Raw genomic sequence first — 8,930 nt, forward strand, 5'->3', positions numbered from 1 at the left:
GAGCTATGCAGTCACATTGGGTTTAAACCACAGGAGCACTCAACATATGCTAAGCAGGAGGCTCAAATCTTCACACCTGGCTTGAGGAATTTAGGGCTAGATTGGAAAAAAACTGATCTGGGCACCAGAAGCAGATCTGGGTGGATAAGTGCCTCAGTCTGGAACTGTTATTCACCCAATAACTATTGCCTTGTGCAGTAGGTAGTTGGGCTCTGTGCAAATGTCTGAAGTGCAGGTGCCTTCATGGATACATCTTGTTCCCACTTCAGCCTCATTGTAGTACAGGAACAAAACTGCCTTTGACCTTCCAGGCCCTGCAGGAGAGTGACTATCAGTGTGGGGCTGGGAGCACACCCCAAATATACATCTCTGACAGACACCTTTCCAAGATAGGGTGGGAAGAGTCAGGGGACGGAGATGAGGTGGTTGTATCTATTTTCGATGTAACAGCCTGGAGTGTAAAACCTGGGTTCTGATCAAGAATCCTGGCTAGCTGGGTGTCAGCTGTGAGAGACTGTTATGAGGGTGTTGAGAGTTGGAAGCAGAACCCACAGAAGAATTTTGCCCTCAGCTGCAGACTTTAGCATTTCCTCAAGAACCAGATTATTTTCTTTGCACTTTTTCCTAGTGACACAGAGAGAGTGTTAGCTACAGAAACAGAAACAGCTTCCCTGCTTCTTTCTCCCTTAGCATAGGGGAGAAAAAGGGGGCGAGTGGGATAGAAAGATGGAGGCAAGCAGCTGAGGTACCACTCTTCATCACTGGGCAGAGGGAAGCAGGCTGAGGGGTGTGGCATGGCAGATGTCATATATTCTTGTCTCTCTCATATTTTGAAAAGGAGGTGGAAATGCAGGGGAACTGAAGAGCATCTGTTCCCTTGTGCACAGTGGAAATGGAGCAAGGCTAATGCCAAGTGCTGCTTCTATTCTCTCTGGTAGCTCTGGGCAGCTCACCCCGACTGGTTTCTAGAAGATCTCCTTCACATTAGTTGTGGAGTCCCAAGCATTGCTTTGCTCTCAGAAATTTCTATGAACCTTGATCAGCTCTTAGGAAATTTAAAAAAACAGAAAACAAAAACAAGATACTGAGAGCCTGACCAGAGAGTTATTACTGGCCCCTGGATCCCAAATGACAGTGTATCAGACTCTGGGAGGTAGCTTAGCATTCCTTTCCTAGCGTACGTATGTGGATGTAGGATTTTGTGTCAGGTTTTCCTCCTCTCCATATATAGGTATGGTGTGCCTAGGAACTTCACAGAGCTGAGACATTACCCATAGGACCCATGTTCTTCTCTGGTCCTACTCTTTGAGCTTATTTTCCTTGTTAGTTCTGCATGCAAACGTGCTTTTTGTAGGTAGTACATTGATAATATTTTTTTAACATTCTCTTTAAAGGCATAGTTTTTGTCAAATTGTAACAACCACTGTTGTTGGGGTATCAAAGTAATTATTTTTTGTGTATTTTTACAGAACACTGTCCATCTTCTCTTAGAATTTAATATACTGTAGGCAAGAAGAAACGTGTTGGCCATTGTGTTGTTTTTGTTTTGTTCTTAAAGACAGGACAGATACCCAGTTAATCCCAGCAGGGTCTAGAAACAGACTGGAAATCTAAAAGGGAAACCTGAATACAAGCAGTTTTGATGAATTAGTCATGTACCAACTGGAAAGCTGACTGCTGTGAAAGCATTCCTTTCTTTAATCAAAAAGCTACTGCCAGTAGGAGCACTTCCTTTGTGCCCTGCTGCTAGGTTATTGAGTCTCTAGCTGAGGCTGCTGGTAAGTACATACTGGGAAATAGATAAATCTGTGCATTTTACCTTTGTCCCTGAAAATCCATCCCAGGCGTGCTAACTGCACTTTTTTTTCCTGCACCTCCACAGGTGCCAGCTGCTGGATTCACCATTCATTCAGTACCCCCCAAACACACACATTTATTTACATTTGGGACAGTCTTCCAGGAGCTAAATGGCCGTTCATCCTTCTCTTGGTTTCAGTGTTAGGCAATGCCAGGGGTGTATTTGCTGAAATAAGGAAGGGTAAGGAAGCATTTCTGCTCTTTCAAAAACAAAATATGATAAATCTCAGTTCATTATGACTCCTATGATAAAAGTGCCACACGTGAAGAGAACATCTAATCATTTGATTGCAACTTCATGAGATCAGTGAGGACTTTTCCCTGCTTCTCCAGAAAGTGTAGACAATGCCACTCAGGGAGATGCTCATGGTGTGCTGTGGAAAAGGGAATGACCATGCTGAATTGCAGCCCTGTTCAGTCCTGCTGAGGAGGCCAAGTCAATGATTCTGTCCTTCTGGAGAGTTCCCAGGAAAAGTCAAGAGTGTTGGTTCACATTCCTGAAAGTGAAAGCTGGTGACTAGATGACTTGGGTTCCTTACATGCCTCTCTCCAGCTTCCTCTCCTCTCAGTTCTAGCTGGGGTGTTTGCAACCAATCAGCTTTTATTTCTCCATTGTGGCTGTGCAGTAATAGCATGGACACATATGAGAATTCACAGGTTGGTATTTTCTCTTTTTTAGGTGGAAGGTGCCTGGCAAATTCAGCAGCTCTATAAGAGCAAGGTTAAATCTGTACCCCTTTCACTGGAGTTTTGATTTTGTTCTGTATTACCCTCTTCATTTCTGGAATGACTCTGTCTTTCAAAGTAGCTTATGACTACCATGAAAGTATATTATTTCCATTATGCTAAAAGACTAGAAGTACAATAGAAACAATTTCCATATTTACATTTTAGTCTAGTGTTACTTGTTAAAGTGATGGCATCAAAATCTGTCCATTTAATTTTCTTGACATCTTTACCAAAAGCTGCCATTTGCAAGGAGAGGATTTTTTTTTTCCACATGGAAGTGAAGTTCAATCAATTGCTTCAGTAAGTTAAAGGTTATAATGAGCAGATTACAAGTAGGCTAAATATGAGCTCTGGCGCCACTGTCATTAGAATGGCCCCAGCCTTTTCAGACTGCTACTAAGTGTTCTGAAGAGCAAGGGTGTATATACTTAGCAATAGATATGCCCCTGATTTCAATTGATCAGTAAAGTAGGAAGGAATGACCTTTTTGGCAACCTGGGGATGACAAAGAGCATTCAAGAGGATAGTGGGATACATATCCACTATGAAAGGTCAGCCTATCTTGTGGAAATGCTCTTGATCTATTGACAAAATAGCTTGGGCTTAATTTGTTTTTTGTTCCAAGACAGACACTGTTATGCCAGGCAATAAACAGAAATCTACAGAGAGGCAGCATCTCTCCCAGGGGTTTCTAAGGCATTTACCATCCTGTCCAACAACCCTTATTGCCTAATACATAGCATTTCTCACACACTCTCAAACAAATGAGATCAGTGTCATTATCTCTGTCATTATCCTTTTTCAAGGGGAAAAGGGGTGTTTTGACTCATCCAGGGTCAAGTTGAAGACAGTGATCAAGCAGCAGCCAGAATCTAGCATTTGGTTGATTGAACATTTCCTTTCAGATGGGCAACCTTTAGCATCACCTACCAACCCTGACCCCTGGTCTTGAGCTTGGAGAAGAAAATCTGCAATAATTTCCCATTATTGCTCACAATGGACACCTGAGCTACTGAAGAAAAAAAAAAAAAAAAAAAAAGCCAAGGAGAGAGAGAGAGAGAGAGAAACTTGTATAAAACCTGTGGGCCCAGTCCTGCACAGCAATCTGGCTGCCACAAAGCCAGTGTACCAATTACATCATGAAGACAGCATGGAGCATGGATCTCTAGCCTGGGGCTTGCCCAGGGGTCCCGGGATGCAGCTAGCCACATTTCAGACAGCCCACACGTGGGTGAGTGCTGGACCTTGGCCTCTGAGAAAGGCAGTGACTGTCAATGGGATCTGCCTTCCCAGGTCACTGGGCTGCCACATGTCAGACACACGGCCAGGGGGCAGGGTTTTGTTAGGCAGTTTGGACAGGACTCAGCTTGTGTGACTGTTCCACAAGCATTGCCCAGTGAGCACATTCATGAGTTCCCCTACGGTTCTCATTGCTCCCTTCTTGTACCTTGGTGTAGGTTCCAGGCATCACTGGTTTGCAGCAGTGCCCTTTCAGCCCTACACCATAGAATGAGCACTTCCTTCTTTGCCATTCCAGTCTGTTTCACTGATACTGCGAATATGTCAAAACCCTCTAAGCACTCAGCTGAACACCCACAAAACCTCTGACTTGATGATATCATGCCTTTTCCTCCTTCAAGCTACCTTTGCAATTGTTTCTCACAGAAATGTCTCGTTTGGTTTTTTTTTTAATTCACTTACAATCTAGCAAGTACATACTCAGTTATTTTAAGCTTATTTAGGAACAAACCATTATCTTTAGTAAGCCTAAGACTGGAGTCTGTGTATCACCTGTTTTGTTATAAGATGCTGAAAACCCTCCCCGTCGTCATGGGTGAAATGTGCGTAGTACAACCTGCCTAGATACATAAATTACCTCAGGCACATGTAGTACATCCAAGAAAAATGGGATGGGATATTGTTCCCACAATGCAGTTGTGAACAGCAGAGGAACAGAGACACAGGCAAGGAAAATGTCTTAGCCAGAATCACGCAAAGGAGTTCTCACAAAACTGTTTCAGACATTGGTTACTCATACCTCAAGCAAATACCCTAAGCAGAGGAGAATTTACAGAACTGGAATCACTATCTCTTAACTCTCAAGACTGTTTATTCCATGCTGCTGAAGAAAATGATGGCTGGCACAAGGCTTATGCTCTGTCTGTCCTTTCTCTGACACTCTGCAGTTTGCTGAAGATTGGCATATGGTTTACCCTGACAAAAACCTTTGCTCAGAATAAATGTTGACATTGAGTAGTGGTATGTGCGACTGGAAAAAAACAGTTCTGGTATGGCCCTGAGTCCTGGGGACTTGAAACAGCTGGAGCACAACTGCTATTACCTCACTGCCAGAAACAGAATGCCTTATGAGGAAATGAGAACTCGAACGTGACTGCAAGTACCAAAACAACTCAGGGAGATGCAGCAGTGGCTGGGAAGAGATGGTATGTAAAGGCTGCCTAATTTGAAGAAATGCTGTTTTTCTCACAGAATAAGGGGCTCTGATGGCCTCTGTCCCCTTAACAGTGTTTTGGACTGCCAGTCTAGGGTGGCTGTTTTCTTCCTCTGCGGAGTGGGAGGTGATACAGAATAGCTTTCATCTTGAAAGCCCTTTGTGATTTTTTTTTGTTTTGTTTTTTGTTTTGGTTTGGTTTTGGTTTTGTTTTGTGGGTTTTTTTTGTTTGTTTGTGTTTTTGTTTGTTTTGGTTTTTTGTGGGGTGAAGGGGTAAGATCTGGAAACAGGAAGTATAAGATGAAGCATGACCACTCAACTAAACAGTGGCCACCCAGGTCTGGCACAAAATGAATGGTTCCATGCTGGTACTTCAAATTCACAGACTGTCTGAAAAGGTTAATTCTCAAAGTATCAGCTGAGGAAATGGCCCACAATCCTTCTGTTACAGGCATTTGGATGTAATGAGGCAGTAAATTCGGCTATGCTTGGCAGTCATATGTGCTGTCAAGGCTTTCTTTATTCATGTGGTCAATAGAGACATGGGAGAAATTTTCAACAACTTTGAAGGCTTCTCCAGAGAACTTATCAGCAACAGGCAACTCTGCTGGAAGACACATTTTAAGGTGCTGTTGTGAAAAGGACGGTAACAAAGATGTAAGTTGTGAATTTTCACAAAATAGTTTCATTTGCATTCTTAGAAATTGGGAACATGTGCTGTTCTCAGCAAGCCAGTGTGAAAGTGACCAGTCAGAATTCCAGGGGGGTATTTGATGCAAGTTGCACATTTCTACACCTTCTCTTTTTTTTTTTGTAATTTTTAATCAATATTACTTGTTTTTTGTTGTTTTTTTTTTTTTTTCATAGTGACTTTTCCGCTTGCTGCACTATCAACGGTGCAGCCTTTTAAACTGTGGGGAACAAAACATCATTTAACAGAAACTGAGACACCAATGAGTATCAAACCACTGTGGATAACACTGAGGGCTCTACATTTTTTTGCTCAGTAGATTGGACCAGAGAAGGGCATTGTCCACTTGGCTATAGGTGCTGTCCAGAAAACTCTGTGGGCCAAAGAAGAGGGAAAGGTGACGCCCATGGGACTTCAATGTAAGAATGCTCATTCAGTCAGAGACATCCTGGTTGCCCTCATTTGCATGTGGTCTTGATTTTGAAATAATCTATACATGTGATTGGCTTTAAAATATCAAATAAAATGCAGTCATTGCTGAGTTCTTGGAGAGTCTGCCCATGCTTAATTTTTGCAGGATGGAAAATTGTAGCCACTGCACAGTGCTTAGTGCTGGAATTGGTTGGAACATTACAGAGTAATTTTGTGGAACTCTGGCATTTCTAAAAGAAAATATTTCTGCTGAGTCCTGTTTATACCCTTCTCTTTATTTCATCTTTTTTACTCACATACTTTAATCTGAGATTTTCACCTTTTAGCCACTACCCTACTGAATATGCTGTTTATCTGGGAGCCATGCATACTTAACATGTTACTATTTATTAAAAATAGCCTTTTTAGGCAGTGATGTGCCATAAAGGCAGCCTGGTTAGAAAGGAAAATGACTGAACAAAAGATACGCCTGCTCAAAACAAAACAAAACAAAAAAAAACAACTGACATAGAAAGAGCTGCCTGGAATTGCGAGCCTGGGGACCAGCCCTGTGAACTAGAGGAAAACATCCTTGAAAAGGGCAGCTGGCCTCTTTGAAGTGCAGCTGAGGTACCTAGAAACCAGAAACATCCACAGATACCACTGATAAGCACCAAACAAGGAGACTGTAACAACAATTTGTCATGTGAGTGTAAAACAGTATGAAAAAAATAATAGCTTTGAAAGAACTGAGAACAGCATCCCCAATTGTCTGTGAAAAATAGAAATTAAACAGGATCTATTGGCTGCTCAATGCCCCACTCCCTCTTATGACTATGTGCTATTAAAACACCTTATGTTCATCCAAAAATGAGCCTGAGAACTTCTTGGTCGAATCCCATAGAACCTTTCTATGAGCTTTTGGGCTCTCCCCAGAGACACCTGGCTAAAAAAAGTCTGTGATACGGATCATTTTGGAAATGGGACTCTACCAGCTCTCTTACTGTCTAGGTCTGTCCTCCTCCCTTTCAGGAAGGGTTGGTCCCCCAGGCTGTTCCCACCTTTTGAGATGGTTTTGCTGCTTTTGAAATCTGGCAAATTCACTTCATATCAATAGCATAAATATTAATATATAAGTAAACATTAAAAATCTACTGTTATACCATTGATAAATTTGCTTCATTCATGATAAACAATAATCTAAAATAGTATATAACTACTTTGTTGCTGTTCTCATTGGTTGTACCACAATACTGATTCATGTTATTATTAATTGATACCATGCTCTTGTTTGATAATATATATTATTGATGGCAGATATTAATTTGAAATAACTTGATATATATTCATTCTTATTCATTTTATTAACAATAGATATGTTTTCTAGTGGCAATTTTTGTTGTATTTGTGGTAATCTGTAATAAAGGAAAGAAATTTAGTGGGCAAAGCTTTCACATCCTCATGTATTACAGACTCCCACAAACCACAGCTATTATCTCTCCACGCCTTTTTAAATAATCACTCCATCAATACTGCTTCCATAATGAAACCAGGTTAATAAGGATGCTCAATCCTTAACAATTTTCAGGAGAAAGTGTCAAATGTTCTTGCTTGGTGTTGAGAACCATTTAGCTTTGGTGTCAGGAATTAATTTTGCATGCCAAATGTAAATGTTACTTGCATTTTGTGACATTTCATCATAAAGAAAAAAAATCCATATGTTATGGCATCACTGTGGTTCCAGTTATTTAATTTGTTATTTTTTTCTAGTTTATGTGAAAGTTAGAGGTCAACATGGTCAGAAAGTCTAAAGGAACTGGGCGTTATTAGAAGAGTACATGTTTTACCTGGCATCCAAACTAAAATGGTCTTACAGCTCATTTCAGACAGAAGCTATGTCACTGTCAGGGAGTGTTGCTTTCTGCCCAGAGAAGTCCTTCCCTCCTAACATGCCCTCTTCCAGTGTCTGTTCTTGAGCAGAGATGCAAACTAGCCCCTCTCCCAGGGAAGCTCTACAGCTTGTCTGTGCCTCTCTGGCGTCACAGCCGGCAGTGGGGACTGATGTCTACAGCTATAGGAAGCTGTGCACTTAAAGAAGGTGCTTTAATCTGTAGGACTTTGTTTAGGGTTTGGACAAGAAGCTGCTTTTATTTAAGTCTGGATAATTGTGAGTTTGTTTTCATTTTTTTTAATGGCTGGGGGCTTTTTCACAAAAACAATTCCTTGCTGAAAACTACAAACTTGGTAATTTAATTGCCTTTGCTACCATTGTCTGCTAGTAAACATTTGGCCTTCACGTGTTGAACTGTTTGCTAAAGTGATCAGTCATTCTGGGGGGGTGGTGGAATTCCCTTCAGTATCAAGATCTAAAAGATCTTAATATAAGTTTTATATATATGTATATATATATATATATATGTATATAGTTATCTTACAATAACTGGGTATTTCCTTTTCTGAGAGCAGGAGGTATGAGAATAGGGGTGTTCTCTGTTTTAATTTGACAGCTAAAATAGTGTGACTTGGTTTTCCTGTTTAATCTTTTACTCCTGCTTGGATAGAGTTTAAAAAGAAGCTGAAAAGGGCTTATTATCAACTACTCACAGCCATGAAATTAGGTAAACACACATTTGGCAGTGCAACACAAGCTGATGAGGGAGGGGGGTGTGAAGGTTTAGAATATCTGCTGTTTCAGTTCCCCGCTTGCTTCAGAAAAATGGGGAAAAGATTGACAGGCAATCCTCAACTGATTAGCATTACTTAATTTTTTTTCATCATACTGTTTTATCA

Source organism: Vidua chalybeata, chromosome 1 (assembly GCF_026979565.1).
Source record: "Vidua chalybeata isolate OUT-0048 chromosome 1, bVidCha1 merged haplotype, whole genome shotgun sequence".
NCBI lineage: Eukaryota > Metazoa > Chordata > Aves > Passeriformes > Viduidae > Vidua > Vidua chalybeata.